General features: G+C 46.1%; 1 protein-coding gene and 1 non-coding gene across 3 annotated transcripts in view; one reads left to right on the forward strand and one right to left on the reverse strand.

The window, feature by feature from the left end:
- Positions 1-15490, forward strand: part of CORO6 (coronin 6) — a 216210-nt gene that overhangs the window by 49811 nt on the left and 150909 nt on the right. The window lies entirely within an intron of this gene.
- LOC141082142 (U2 spliceosomal RNA) lies at positions 13926-14120 on the reverse strand. Its single transcript, XR_012230401.1, has one exon. It is a non-coding gene; the product is annotated as a U2 spliceosomal RNA (small nuclear RNA).

The raw sequence follows: 15490 nt of genomic DNA on the forward strand, positions 1-15490 counted from the left end.
CCCCTATACAGGGATCTGGATTTATAGCAGAGCCCAGGAGGCGCTGTCTGAATAGGAGCAGTGGCCAGAGCAGGACGGTCGCCAGAAAGGTGTTCCAAAACAGGACAAAAACGTAGTGGTATCCGGGTCTAAACCAGTCAGGCAGCAAGGTACAAAAACAGTAGACAGTAGCAGAGTCAGATTCAGGCCAAGGTCAGAGTCATAAACCAGGAGGGCAGCTGAGGTACAGAATCGTTAGGCAGAAGCAGAGTCAGAAGTCCAGGCCAAGGTCAGAGTCATAAACCAGGAGGGCGGCAGAGGTACAGAATCGTTAGGCAGAAGCAGAGTCAGAAGTCCAGGCCAAGGTCAGAGTCATAAACCAGGAGGGCAGCTGAGGTACAGAATCGTTAGGCAGAAGCAGAGTCAGAAGTCCAGGCCAAGGTCAGAGTCAGTCAACTATAGCAATTCACACAGTAACACACAGGGGAACCAAGAATATATCCGGCGGCTTGCAAGCCCAGTCCCAAGGTATTTGAGGGATCAGGTCATCCCTCACAGGCTCCCGGGCTGATGATGTCATCAGGACCGCCCCCAGGACCAGACCTGATGATGATGCACCAACCCCTTCATGACTGACAGAGGAGCGGAGTCTGCGTCCACTAGACGCCTGCGCAGAAGCCCTTTCACTGTTGCCGCCATCACTCGGGCGCGAGCCACGGCGCCTCCTAGTGGCTGAGGGCGGAACAGCAGGCCCCGAGTTCGACGACGACATGTCAGTCCGGCGCCTCCTGGTGGCCGAGGCCTGGACAGCAGGCCCTGAGCCCGAGGGCGGCGTGACAGTCCGTCGCCTCCTAGTGGCTGAGGGCGGAACAGCAGGCCCCGAGTCTGACGGCGACGTGACACTAATGTCCTGACTGGGTGTCCTGTCACTCACGGTCAGCGATGTCAGCGGGTACCAGGTGCGTCGTTGTCGGCAGTCTCTGTTAACAGCTTTTAGCCCCTGCTGGTTTTTGCCCGCTCTGGCAATTGGCCACCCCGCAGAGGCCCTGAGACTGCCCTCCTGCGCAATGCACGTTCCCATGGCAACTAACTGATTTGCTGCCCTTTTATCTTAGCCATGCCCCCTACTCCTAGGTGCAGAGGTCGGTCCGGGGCTTAAGCTTTCCCCCGTAAAACCTGGGTGACAGTCCCGACAGTTCTGGATCCGTCACAGATCCGTCTTCTCCATATAGGGCCATAGAATATAATGGTGCCGACAGAGCAAATGTGCATCATTTTTGAGCGTGTATGCCTACTGAAGGCTGACACTCAGACGTGGGAGACTGGATCTGGGTGTCTGTCTCCAGTAGGCGTACACGCCTAAAAATGGTGTACCTAACAAAGTCACAGGTACTTCAACTGCCTATAGGTGTGCCCCACCTATCTTTGATGATATTGATCCTAATACCTTTCTTTTCCACAGTACCACAAATTTGAAACCTTTAACCCCTTCACGACCCATGACACCTACGTAGGCGTCATGAAAAGTCGTGCCCAAACGACCTATGACGCCTATGTAGGCGTCATGCTATAAATAGCCCCCCTGCAGGTCGGGTGACCGGGGTCACTGAAAGGTCACCCGACCCGCACACAAAGGACCCTTCAGAGTTAACACCTGGGGGTGTGGCTTAGCCCCCACATGCCTACGATCGCTCTGATTGGCTGTTAAAAGTGAAACTGCCAATCAGAGCGATTGTAATATTTCACCAATGAAAATTGGTGAAATATTACAATCCAGCCATGGCCGATGCTGAAATAGCATCGGACATGGCTGGACACCGAGACCCAACCCCCCCCCACGCCGACTGACAGCACCGATCGGCAGCCGCCGTCATAATCTGCCCCCCCGCCTTCCCTCCGCCCCCCCAGACCTCCGATCACCCCTCCGATCACCCCCTCTCACCCTCCTTTGTGCCTCCGACCTCCCGCTATCCGTCCCGGTGTCCCGCCGTCCAGCGTCATGGGCGCCGCCATCTTGGAAGATGGCGGGCGCATGCGCAGTGCGCCGAATCGAATCTGCAACGCTGCAGATTCATTCATTTATTTTGATCACTATGATAAACTTTCATAGTGATCAAAATAAAAAAAAAAAGTAAATCACCGCCCCCCTTATCACCCCCATAGGTAGGGACAAATAATAAAATAAAAAAATATTTATTTTTTTATTTTTCCATTAGGGCTAGGGCTAGGGTTAGGGTCAGGGCTAGGGTTAGGGATAGGGTTAGGGTTAGAAATAGGGTTAGGGTTGGACTAAGGGTTAGGGTTGGACTTAGGGTTAGAGTTGGACTTAGGGTTAGGGTTGGACTTAGGGTTGGAATTAGGGTTAGGGTTGGAATTAGGGTTGTAATTGGGATTAGGGTTGGGTTGGGGTTGGGATTACGGTTAGGCTTGTGGTTAGGGTTAGAGTTGGGATTTCGTTAGGGGTGTGTTGGGATTAGGGTTGTGGTTAGGGTTCTGATTAGGGTTGGGATTAGGGTTAGGGGTGTGTTGGGGTTAGGGTTGGAGATAGAATTGAGGGGTTTCCACTGTTTAGGCACATCACGGGGTCTTCAAACGTGACATGAAGCCACCATCTATTCCAGCCAATTTTGCGTTCAAAAAGTCAAACGGTGCTCCCTCCATTTCGAGCCCCGACGTGTGCCCAAACAGTGGTGTACCCCCACTTATAGGGTATCAGGGTACTCAGGAAAAATTGCACAACAACTTTTGGGGTCTAATTTCTCCTGTTACCCTTGGGAAAATAAAAAAATGGGGGCTAAAATAATTATTTTTGTGGAAAAAAAGACCATTCCATCAAGTCGGCATTTCAAAACGTCACTACTTCCATTCCGAGCCCCAAAGTGTCCCTGAACAGTGGTCCCCCCATATATGGGGTACCAGCGTACTCAGGACAAACTGGACAACAACTTTTGGGGTCCAATTTATCCTGTTACCCTTGTGAAAATAAAAAATAGTGGGCTAAAAATCATTTTTTGAGGAAAAAAAAATATTTTTTTATTTTCACAGCTCTGCGTTATAAACTTCTGTGAAGCACTTGGGGGTTCAAAGTGCTCACCTCACATCTAGATTAGTTCCTTGGGTGATCTAGTTTCCAAAATGGGGTCATTTGTGTGGGGTTTGCACTGTTTATGTACATCAGGGGCTCTGCAAACGTAACATGACGCCCACAGACCATTCCATCAAGTCGGCATTTCAAAACGTCACTACTTCCCTTCTGAGCCCCAACGTGTGCCCAAACAGTGGTCCCCCCCACATATGGGGTACCAGCGTACTCAGGACAAGCTGGACAACAACTTTTGGGGTCCAATTTATCCTGATACCTTTGTGAAAATAAAAAATAGCAGGCTAAAAATGTATTTTTTGAGGAAAAAAAAAATATTTTTATTTTAACGGCTCTGCGTTATAAACTTCTGTGTAGCACCTGGGGGTTCAAAGTGCTCACCACACATCTTGATAAATTCCTTAGGGGGTCTAGTTTCCAAAATGGGGTCACTTGTGGGGGAGCTCCAATATTTAGACACACAGGGGCTCTCCAAATGCGACATGGTGTCCGCTAACGATTGGAGCTAATTTTCCAATCAAAAAGTCACATGGCGCTCCTTCCCTTCCGGGCCCTGCGGTGCGCCCAAACAGTGGTTTATGACCACATATGAGATATTGATGTACTCAGGAGAAATTGCCCAACAAATTTTAGGATCCATTTTATCCTGTTGCCCATGTGAAAATGAAAAAACTGAGGCTAAATAAAATTTTTGTGAAAAAAAAGTACTTTTTTTTTTTACAGATCAATTTGTGAAGCACCTGGGGGTTCAAAGTGCCCACTATGCATCTAGATAAGTTCCTTGGAGGGTCTAGTTTCCAAAATGGGGTCACTTGTGTGGGAGCTCCAATGTTTAGGCACACAGGTGCTCTTCAAACGCGACATGGAAACCGCTAAATATTCAAGCATATTTTCCATTCAAAAAGTAAAATGGCGCTCCTTGCCTTCTGAGCCCTGCCGTGCGCCCAAACAGTGGTTTATGACCACATATGAGGTATCGGTGTACTCAGGAGAAATTGCCCAACAAATTTTAGGATACATTTTATCCTGTTACCCATGTGAAAATGAAAAAACTGATGCTAAAAGAAAATTTTGGTTGGAAAAATTAAAATGTCCATTTTTTTCATTCCATGTTGCTTTAGTTCCTGTGAAGCACCTGAAGGGTTAATAATCTTCTTGAATGTAGTTTTGAGGAGCTTGAGGGGTTGTTTTTAGAATGGTGTCACTTTTGGGTATTTTCTGCCATATAGACCCCTCAAAGTGACTTCAAATGTGAGGTGGTCCCTAAAAAAAATGGTTTTGTAAATTTTGTTGTAAAAATGAGAAATTGCTGGTCAACTTTTAACCCTTATAACTTCCTAACGAAAAAAAATGTTGTTTCCGGAATTGTGCTGATGTAAAGTAGACATGTGGGAAATGTTATTTATTAACTATTTTGTGTCACATATCTCTCTGGTTTAACAGAATAAAAATTCAAAATTTGAAAATTGCAAAATTTTCAAAATTTTCGCCAAATTTCCATTTTTTTCACAAATAAACTAAAAAATTATCGACCTAAATTTACCACTATCATGAAGCCCAATATGTCACGAAAAAACAATCTCGGAATCGCTAGGATGTGTTGAAGCGTTCCTGAGTTATTACCTCATAAAGGGACATTGGTCAGAATTGCAAAAAATGGCCAGGTCATTAAGGTCAAAATAGGCTGGGTCATGAAGAGGTTAAGGGAATTCCCTCCTTCTACATGACGCATTACTGTCAAAACAGGTAAATTGTCACTAACACCATGTAAGCCTCTGTCTACTGGCTCCATTATAATGGTCGGCTTTATATGCCACCCTTACCATTTCAAAAACATCCTTTCTTGATATTTGTGTGTCTACTACCTCCTGGTTCCAGCATTCTTTTATTGTTAATTTTTGCTAGTTTGAGCATTGTGTAATTTTTTTTCTTTATATTTATTTTGATTTTTCATGTCATTGTATTGGATTTTCATATGTCTTCTTTCTTTCAGCGACTAAATGATTAATACCCGGGACGGGTCGAAACGTCGTAATATTATAATATATAGTGGCTTTTTTGTACCAGCTCCCAATCTTTTCATGTATGGACTATAATAAATCTTTTTTGCAACGTTTTCTTAAGCGTGTGATGTGAATTTTGAACTTACATAAAAATGGTGTACGACAGAGCACACATTCACTCTCTCGGGACCATTATAGTCTATGAGCTTAGCGGTGCATATGCCCGATTTCTGTTTTGCAGGGGGTTTGGACATAAGCCAGGACCAACAAATGTGTGCCAGAACGCAGTGTGAAAGCGCCCTAAGAAACACTGCAACGTTTAAGATAAAACATAGGGACGGATCTATCAAGACTGCCATTTTGTACCGGAGCCTTGCAGAACTGTGCACCAAATTCATTAAGAGTAAAGCACTTCTTAATGAATCTTGTTTATTCTACTACTGTTGGGTGCCACCGCCAGACAAGAGTATACAGACCCACGTTAGTTAGCAATGACGACACTGCTCTTCCGCCTCTCATGCCAATGTGCATTTCACGACTGCTTCTTCAAGATGTAAAGAAGCCGATTCAAAACTTCACTCCTGGAAAAAGCAGGCACAAAATCCTCTTCACTTTTGTGAAATGAGCTTCCCACATGAAAACCTTTCTCCAGTGACAATTTGCAACATTGGGGGTGTTCAGTGGGGGGATGACTGTCTGGAAAGCGTCCTGTTTCATAGATTACCTCTTGCCTATGCCCTTATATTGCTGAAGTGAAAGAAGAAGGCAATTGGCTTCAAAATGTCTCTTTAAGGCGCAGCTAAGCATCTTGTCAAATTCAATATGCTCATTTACTTTGTGTGTCCTATCAGTGTGAATAGGTTGCTAGGATGCAACACACAGATAATGATGAGGCAGAAGTAACCAACTAAAGCTATTTATTCCTACACAGTGATGAACGTGTTAATTAGGGAAACGATCAGTTGTTCACGAAAAGTATAACAAATCACACAAAGCTTAGCAGTAATGGCTATAAGAACAGTATAACAATTTCAATATTCTATGTTCTATCTAGCTTCTCTCAGTCTCAATGGCATTTTATGTCCTTCCACTTTAAATCCACGGGCGTCACTCACAATGACAGGCTGGCCACTGCAATGTGTCCTTCAGGCACTTCGGATTATTATACTGGCACTAATGGGGGTCACCGGTATTTCCCGCTAGGGAACAAGTTCTTAGTAGCTAGTCACTTAGTCCCCATTGTGTAGTCCTCACAATGGCAGGCCCATTTGCAACATAGCCCCAGTCCACGCCCTGCTCCATACATTTAATTTGGAAGTGACAGCCCAGTTCACTGAAGTCTCCTGGTCACCACGGCAGACATCTGGCCCTGTATAATGATCAGCGTTCAAACTGCGCTGCTTGACCTGTGGCATTGGGTCTTAACTGGTGAAGACTTGACTTCAGATCTTAACCAACGGAGTCTGGGCCTTGGGTCTTGACTCACATATTCTGGGCTTCAGTGCTTGACACACTATGTTCCGTATGTCTCTGTCCCCAGCCACTCTTCGGTTGCTCTGCGTTCCACAGCTCACACGTCCTCCCTGTCTCACTTGTTGGCACCAGCTGACTTCCTGCCTTTTCTCCCTATAACTTGATGTTTTACTGGATAAAACGATATTATCTTTCAATAAAAAATGAATTTTGAAAAAAATTACAGTATATTTTAGAACTAACTTTAGTAAACTGGGAGTCTCTTGTGGGTAATGCTTCAGAGATGGGTGTTAGGAGTCAGGTTTCTGCAGTCGCTATGCAGGAATCCAGACCCTCACATTCTGCAGTCTCCTGCACTTTATCCACTGCACAAGAGATTGCAGAGGAGATTGCCTTGCAGCAAATCTCTCCTGAGGCTAAGTCCTTCTCTCCTCTTACTGAGCATGCTCATGGGACGATCTCCCATAGTCTCGTGCTCAGGTCCTGCTCCAAATCTCATTTGTCCATCTCAGAGATCTGGAGGTGTGCGGAAGGACCCGGCTGCTATAAAAGGTGCGCATGGCTGTTCCGCTATGCACTAGTATAGACATACTTGCTGCTGAGTGAATGTTTGATGGATGCATGATCTGGTGAATGACTCATTTGAAACCCCTTCCCTTTGATAATATGCTTGTGTGAGGGATTGAGTTACTACCAGTGCCAGCGCACTATTGCTCCATACTCAGCTGCTAGCATCCGACATTGCGCCTGTGCCATAGCAGTGTTGTTGAGCGGCAGTATTCATGCCGCTCTGCAGTAGCAGCCCACTTGAGCGTTCGTGGCTGTGACACTATATACTCGGACACACACGGTAGGTCTACAAGGACTTAGTGCTGCCATCTTGGGCTATTCCTGTGACCGTTTACCGTGTGTGTTATTGCTCTGAGCTCCTGTGACTCTAACAGGCTCAGTACTTTATGTTTTTGCCATCTCTGTGACTAAACAGCGATTGCTTTGCGCACCAGGGTGAAGGCTAACCCCGTGCGCACCTCCGCCATATTGCTCTGCCACCGTCTAGCAGCGGTTATACCACCTACCGCACGATGGACCCCGAGCGGCGAACGCACTTTATTTATATTTTTATTTAGTGCTTTCCGCCGTTCCTAACATTGGGACTGCAACCTTTCGGCCTCTGATCAAAACCTTGTTAGGTCATTTTTTTTAACAAAAATTGTTCCCCAATAGTTTTTTTCATTTATAATTCAATCTGCCTGGCCATAAACCTAAAGATATTAATAATGCCTCTTGTATGTGTCTGCAGATAGTAATAGTGCCCATACTGCGTCTCTATATAATAACAGTGCCCCTACTGTGCCCCCACACAGTAAAATTGCCCCTATTCTATCTCCACATAGTAATAGTGCCCCCTTTTTGCTTCCAGATATCAATAATTACCCCTCTGTTCCTCGGAATAGTAATAGTGCCCTCATTGTAGCTCACATAATACTGTCCTCATTCTGCCTCCATATAGTAATAGTGCCGCCCTCTTTACCTCCAAATAGTAATACTACCATGCTCTGTGCCTCATGATCCTGTATTGATTTCCTGTACTGTATTGACTTTTCTCATAAAAAATATTGTTGCCCATGATTATCTGAGTAGTTCAAAAAAGTGATGGCGGCTCAGGGCATATAATATATCAATAAAGAAGCATGGTATGGGGAAACTGTCAGCAGGATTTAGTACCCCCAGCTGATTGAATCTGTGTTAGGTCCATGACATGCCGATTAATGCCTTACCTTTTTTTTTCCTATCAATTTTTCCATTCCCGAGTAATGAGTAATCACTCAACGGAGGTGCAAGTACAGGAGTCTTGGTTCTCCGGACTCTCTCCTTCCTTCAGCGCTCACCGCCGTCCTACAGTCACTGAATGATATGTCACTCTTGTGTTAGTTTAAAAATTTCAAAAAACTGACCGTCACATCCAAGCATAAACTAAATGTGAACAGGTGCTTAACCTAGAGTCACCAACTCATATACTCTCAAGCAAAAAAGGAAGCACACTGTAGCGCCATAGCATGCAAACATGAAATATGAAAAAATGAATTGCATTACTGCATTAGAAATATGAAAAATTGAGAAAGTTTAGTGCATAAAATGGCCAATTTATGTCTACCTGGAAGCCACGTTAAGGCCGGGGTCATACTGGCGAGGAATACGGCCGAGTGAGAGGCGCTAAAAGCACACTTTAGACACGGACAAATGATTCTCTATGGGGTCACTCGCACCAGGCGTATATTTCTCATCCGTATCCTACGCTCCGTGCCAATCGCAGCATGCTGCGATTGTCAGCGTACTACGCCCGTAGTACGCCAATGCAAGTCTATGGGTGCGCAAAAAATACGGATTACACACGGACCAGACGTGTGACCTGCGAGCAATACACAGGTCTTTTGGCTGGTGACAGGAAATGGGCCAATCCATCATCAGGAAGCCTAGACATGCAAATGAGCTCAAAAACCGCTCCAGACATCCAGGAAGTACGCCTCCACGGAGTACAGCAGCAGCATGGCGTCCACTTACATAAATGTGGAGATGCTCATTGTCCTGATGCAGGAGCATCCCGAAATCTGGGACCAATGCGATGCCAATTATGCAAACCGGGCAAGAAAGGAGGCGTCATGGAGGCGCATCTGTCGCCAGATGTACCATGACTTTGGTGACCAACCACGTGAGGAGCAGCATAAAATTCGTAAGTACAACGCAAAACATGAGTAACCTTAGCGCACAACAAAAAAGGAATATAGAATCAGCACCCCCCCTTCCTATGCATGTACTTTTTGCCTCATGAGGCTGTTAGATTTGGATGTGACACGTGGATTCACACAGCCATAAATTGGGGTTAGGCCACAAGCTCCTCATCCTCCTAGACAAAACAATTATTAAGTGTAGCTAAAGAGACCCTGTGTATCTGCCCAATTACATATGCCACCATGGGTAGAAAGCACACCCCAGAAGGCCCCATGCCTAGACTACTGGTAGCAAATGTGACCTATCAAATATGTGAATTTGACAATATTTCCTGTCACATTGCAGTGGAAGATGTGATGAAACGCTGGCGAAGCATCCGGGACCAGTATCGCCGGGAACGCCAGCAGCGGTCCAGGAGTGGGGATGCTGGATACGTAAAAAGGAAATACATCTATTATGACCGGCTCTCCTTCCTCGCCCCAATTCTGGATCTGAGACCGTAAGTAGATACCTCACACCACATTACACAAATACTTTACAGGGCCAAAAATATTGATGTATTTTTGCCTCTGTTCTATTTCATAACAGAACTCAATCCAACCTTACAGATCGAGGAACGGCCTCAGAGACAGAGCCCATAATAGATCCTGTAGGGGATGAGGTGGCTGGCCCATCTTCTCCCCTTACAAGAAGGATGGCAGAAGATGAGGCATCACAGGACAATCCATTGGCTGCCCAACACACAACACCACCTGGATGGTCTGCTGCTGCCCCATCACCCATCCTGGAAGAGCCGGGCAACTTGAGCAGCAGCCCAACTGGCCATATCAGGGGATCCCCACAGGCTGCTGTTACATCCCGGCGAACACGAAGAAGGCGCCAGGTCACTGTTCAAGAGAGCAGGACCAATGTGGACACAGGGGTGCTAAATTATTTATCAAGAGTAACTACAGATGATGGGGAGGAGGCCTACTCACGTAGCCTCACCCTTTATCTCCGTGCCCTTACCCGTGAGGTCAGGCTCCGTTTTAGGGGATGTTTTCAGATCCTGCTTGATGAAAGCACCCTCCCCAATACCCCATATGAGCTTTTCGAATATCTGGAGAGGTGGCAGCTCTCCCCACGAAATCTAATGCGCATGAGACCATCCACACAGATGCTTGCTCAAGCAGGGTCCGAACATCCTCTAATACGTGGGCCTACACCTCAACCCCTTCCTCCCACTACCCAACCTTCTATTCAGCAGCCACAAATGTCAGCCTCTAGCCAACCCTACCAATATGGCCACTTGTACCCACCCAGTGTTGGAGGCTGGTCCCAACCTGGTTGGGGACGATCTGGCTATCTTGGTGGGTATGAGCCACGTGCCTACCACAGCCAACAAGATGCCCCTCCCCATTATCATTACTCTGGCCAGTATCCCCAACAGTCCCAGGAGGCAGGACAATTCCAACATCATGGGCAACAGTATGGCCCCACACAGGGCGATGTTGGCCACAGTGTCCAGCAGCACCCACAGGCTGCTCTTCCACATTCCCCTTCCCAACCTATGAGGATTTATAAGTCTGATGGCCGTAGATGTCCAGTGCGGTTTAACTGGTGCTCCAAATACAAAGGAAAAAACAGGTGTTCTCCATCACCAAACTTTGTTACCAAATTTAACATTCTAATTTTTTAACAATGTTTTCCAATCATATTAAAGAATCCATCATGACAGGCAAGGCTACCTCACGCCTTTCAGACAGATATTACATGTGTGTACAAAAGAGAATATTTAAACGCGCTATACTGTAAAGTCAAAGGATGAAAATACACTACTCACTTGCTAATGCCTAGGAAAGGCGTGCTGGCCTTAGTGAAGTAGTCACCTTTTTTGCTAGCAATCTATAGTAACAAATCAAGGCGACCAGCCTTCAGAATATCACGCTCTCTCTATGTCTTAACAAGTGAGTTTTGTTTTTTCATCCTTTCCATTATAGCATGGTTAAATATTCTCTGTTCTACACACAGGTAATATCTGTCTGAAAGCCGTGAGGTAGCCTTGCCTGTCATGGTGGAATATTTCTATGATTGGAAAACATTCTGAAGAAATGTGAGTGTTATCTTTTAGCATTAATTTTGTTGATGGAGCTCACCTATTTTTTTCCTTTCTAGTTAAATATTCTCATGCAGCAATGTTGTTATTGCCTAATGTTTTTTGGGGTTATGTTATATAATGTTACTTTTCAAAAAAGTTTAAGAAGGCAAAAAGGGCCATTTTGCCCATTGCCAAAATGTTCATATGTTCATAAAAATTTGTCTACTATAGTTAACGTCTCTGTGTGATTTTTCAAAAAACCCTGTCAACATACTAATATACACTAACCAATGCAATGAAACAGTCATAGAATCATAAGGGGTTGAGTAATATATATTTAGACACACTTAAAGAAACAAATTATAACATAGACACAGCATGCTCTTGCCAAGAAGTTGCCCCCTCAGGTGAGATAAAGTAATTAGTGAAAATATCACGCACTTTGAGGCCAGAGAGCGGTCTACGTTGAGGGTTCATAGGTGGTCTCACCCTGCGCACATTGTCCGGCCTACGCACAACACCATCAGAGGAGGAACAATCATGTATCCTGGTGAAGTTATGCAGAACCACACAGGCTTTCACAACTTCATTCACATTTTGTTCACTCAACTGAATGGCAGACTGGAGTACCCGCCATTTGGCACAAAGAATCCCAAAGGAACACTCCACCAGTCGCCTAGCACGTGATAAGCGCAAGTTAAAAATTCTGCGCCTGTGGTCAGGGTTGCGCCGGGGATACGGCCTCATGACATTGCACGATAACTGAAACACCTCATCTGCCACAAGGACATAAGGGACTGATTCTTCAGGGGAGCCTGGTAGCTGGCGTGGTGGTGGTAGATCCAACTGGTTGGTTCGTAGCCGCCGAGCCATTATGGAAGTATTGAAGACTCTAGAGTCTCCCGTCCTTCCATAGGCCCCAATGTCAACAATTATAAACTTGTATTGAGGGTCTACCAGAGCCAACAATACAACAGAAAAGTATTGTTTATAATTGAAGAATTGGGAGCCAGAGTTCGGCGGCTTACGCACCCGGATATGTTTGCCATCTAGGGCCCCAATACAATTTGGAAACTGGCATTCCTCCTCAAAGTCCCTTGATATCCTCAACCAGTCTTCCATCCTGGGCTCGGGCATGACCACTTGATGGAGTCTTGTCCAGATTTCTGTACATGTAGACCTCACTATGCCTGAAATGGTTGATCTTCCAATGAGAAACTAATGGTGGAGGGCGGCATAAGACAGGCCAGTGGACAGGAAGCTGTAGAACAACAGAAATTGATAAGTTTAGAATGCATAAAGTCCAAAAACATCAGTTACATGCCGACCAAACTTGGTAGGAATTGAGATAGAATAACACACACATATTTGGTTGCACAATGACTAAGTGATATGCAGGACAGAGCTAACATTCTGGTGTGTAAGTTGAAACATATTTGGAGTAAGATGAGGGCATTAAACTTAGTCCAAGAAGGCAAAAAAACATACTGTAGCACACACATTATGAACATAGAGAATGTGGTTGTGTAGTACATACCGTATTGTGAGTAGAAGTCGCTCCTCTGCAGATATAGCTTTGCGCATCCTTGTGTCCTGAAAGGTTATCCCAGGGCGCACTGTCTCCAAGAGTCGATCAAATGTGGAAATGCTCATGCGACAGTACTGATAAAATTTCTCAGGATGCTCCCGCAGAGAAGAATAGAGGCGGTGAAAATGACCTCTTGTGAGTCGTTGCCTCAAAAGTGGATGGACCCACATGCGTCTCCTCCTCCGCGGATCCACTATCACTGGGTATGGTTGCCCAAAGCGCCGTGACAAAAGCCAGTTAAAGAGAACCTGCTCAGTTGTATTGAATCTCAGACCCTCTGCCATGTTGCACAAAGAACACCAACACACCTCGTGAAAGCAAGCTCACAAATGGACAGAATGGAGGCAGCCACCTGTTTCTGAGTGTATAAATAGGGTGCAGGCTAATGATTTAAATTATTAGCAGGCCTCAAAACCGTTAAATGTCCATTACGGATGACCTACGGAGCACTATTTAGGGGTCATTCATCCGTATTACGCCTGTAATCTACGGACTGTATTTTGCGCAGGTTAGTGTGACCCCGGCCTTAGGCGTTTCTCGTTTTCCTGAACCCTAACCTAATGCCAATCCTCACTTAGACTAAAGTCTTCATCTGTATGGGAACCTATGTAAATCCTCTCATTAGACTGAAATCTATATCTCTGTGGAGGGGTAATGGCCCTGCTGTGATTAAAAATGCTTGCGGCTAAAAGGCGGAGTACTCAGTCAGAAGGTTAATGAATACAAATTTAAAAAAACCGTCACATCCAAGCATAAACTAAATGTGAACAGTTGCTTAACCCAGAGTCACCAACTCATATACACTCAAACAAAAAAGGAAGTACTCTGTAGCGCCATAGCATGCAAACATGAAATATGAAAAATGAACTGCATTACTGCAAAATTTAGAAAGCTTAGCGCATAAAATGGCCAATTTTATGTGTACCTGAAAGCCACGGTAAGGCGTTTCTCGTTTTCCAGGACCCTAACCTAGAGAGGCAGTGCGCCATTCCCAGAAATACTGCAATACCAAGTCAATACATGGAGTGGACTGGACAGAGCAAGCACTTTTCCATCTCCCTGTTCTAAAAATCCATTTTATATATGGTTCCCAGATAGGGGACGTATCAGATATTAAACTGATAAGAACAGGTACTACACTTGATCTTAGCCAAAAGGCTGAGAAGCGATTTTTGCTGTCTCCCATGACGACACACATGAGAGAGGGGATCCGCCCCATTCAGGACAGGAACCCTACTGAAGATAAAAGGGCGGTACCTCTCCCTCACTCCAGTTGGGTTTCCTGTCCTGACAGGGACCCCTGTGCTGAAGACGGCGTGTCAAGATGTCCGTACCTGCCCACCCCCATGCCGGCGTGGAAGAACAGGCAGAGCTTGTGCGCTGGGCTTTGGGGGTGGAAGCGCCGTCCGCGGGTCCACCTGAGGCTCAGCGTCCGTGGGTGCAGCATGGCGGGGGTCCGGGGGCTCCTCCATGTCTGCCGCGCCGCCCTCCTCCCTCTGCTGGCATCCAGAAAGTCCAGGAGGGGCATCCTCTTCTGGGTCACGCCCCTCTGACATCAAGCGCAAGGCACGCTGGGAATGGGCGTGCCTGCGTGATGTCGGGGGGAAGGGGGGAGGGGCTGTCAATGGGCACCGGAGGAGGCGGAGAGTGCAGTGTATCCCTCTTAAAAAGAGGGATAACCACAGAAGACGCACCAGGAGTAGCCCGCTCGAGTGGTCGAAGCGGCAGTCGTGCTGACCGGCAAGACTCTTTGACGTCCATATAGAACGTCACATGTGCATTTGATCAGCCTCCAAAACCGGTACCCTTGACTGACAGCGGTGGTGAGTGATCTACGTGAATGTCACCCTTATGGTAACGGCGTTCCATATTTCTGTTTGGTCACTAGGGGTCGAGGAAGTCTAGTGGCAAAACAAAGAACCGAGAATGTGCCCTATGCAAAAAAACGCTGGCAGTCCAGTGGCAGAAAAATCTCTACGCTGGCTGTATAAATAAAACCATTCGGGATGAGACCCCTGATTTGGTCACTAGCCTTAGGGCTATAATACAAGAGGAGGTAAAAGGCTCCTTAAAGGCAGCCCTTAAAAAAACAGATAAAAGAAGCCGCAAAAGGGATTCTGGTTTAGAGGCCTCTCTAGTGCAGGAAGGTCGGGAAAGATCCCTGTCCCCCTCCGCCTCCTCTTCCTCTATTCAGTCCTCAGAGTCAGAATCCTCCTCGGACAGCGATATAGGGGGCCGTCCATGTTTCTCAACCGAGGACGTTGAAAAGCTGGTCAAAGCTGTCAGGTCTACAATGAGCCTTAAGGAGGAAAAAACATCTAAAGTCATTGGAGGATGTTAGGTTCGGAGGGCTAGAAGAGAAAAGAAAATGCACCTTCCCTGTCAATGACAAGATAAAGGCTTTAATTGACAGGGAATGTAAAAAGCCAGAGAGCTTGGGTACCTTACCTTCCACATCAAAGAGGAGGTACCCATTTGAGGAGAAAGACTCTGAAACTTGGGAAAAGATCCCTAAAATTGATGGTGCCGTGGCCAGGTCC

The sequence above is a fragment of the Dendrobates tinctorius genome, unplaced genomic scaffold, assembly GCF_039654945.1.
Source record: "Dendrobates tinctorius isolate UK_male_01 unplaced genomic scaffold, ASM3965494v1 ptg000016l, whole genome shotgun sequence".
Classification (NCBI taxonomy): domain Eukaryota; kingdom Metazoa; phylum Chordata; class Amphibia; order Anura; family Dendrobatidae; genus Dendrobates; species Dendrobates tinctorius.